Raw genomic sequence first — 341 nt, 5'->3', positions numbered from 1 at the left:
CTACACAGCATTCACCACAGCCAGGGAGAATGGAGCAGAGCCAGCATGGTGTGTCCTGCTCCCAACTCCCCGGGACTTCTGTCAGGGCTCCCCAGGACAGGGGCACTGCAAACTGGAGAGCCCCAGCACCCAGCCAACAGTCACACACGGGAGCTGCTGGCTAGGGGACAGCCTTGGAAGGGACAAAAGCTTTGCTCCTCTGCCCTTCTGGTGCTCCCCAGCTGCACAATGGGTCTAGGGATGCTGTACCACACCCCTGTGCTAAACCACCTGGATGGGAGCTGGAAGGCCCAAACCAGCTTGTGCCTGTGCCTCCAGCACGCCTTGCGTGGGGCAGTGCC

The sequence above is a fragment of the Buceros rhinoceros genome, unplaced genomic scaffold (genome assembly GCF_000710305.1).
Source record: "Buceros rhinoceros silvestris isolate BGI_N320 unplaced genomic scaffold, ASM71030v1 scaffold38965, whole genome shotgun sequence".
Classification (NCBI taxonomy): domain Eukaryota; kingdom Metazoa; phylum Chordata; class Aves; order Bucerotiformes; family Bucerotidae; genus Buceros; species Buceros rhinoceros.
This window is presented reverse-complemented; position numbering follows the sequence as displayed.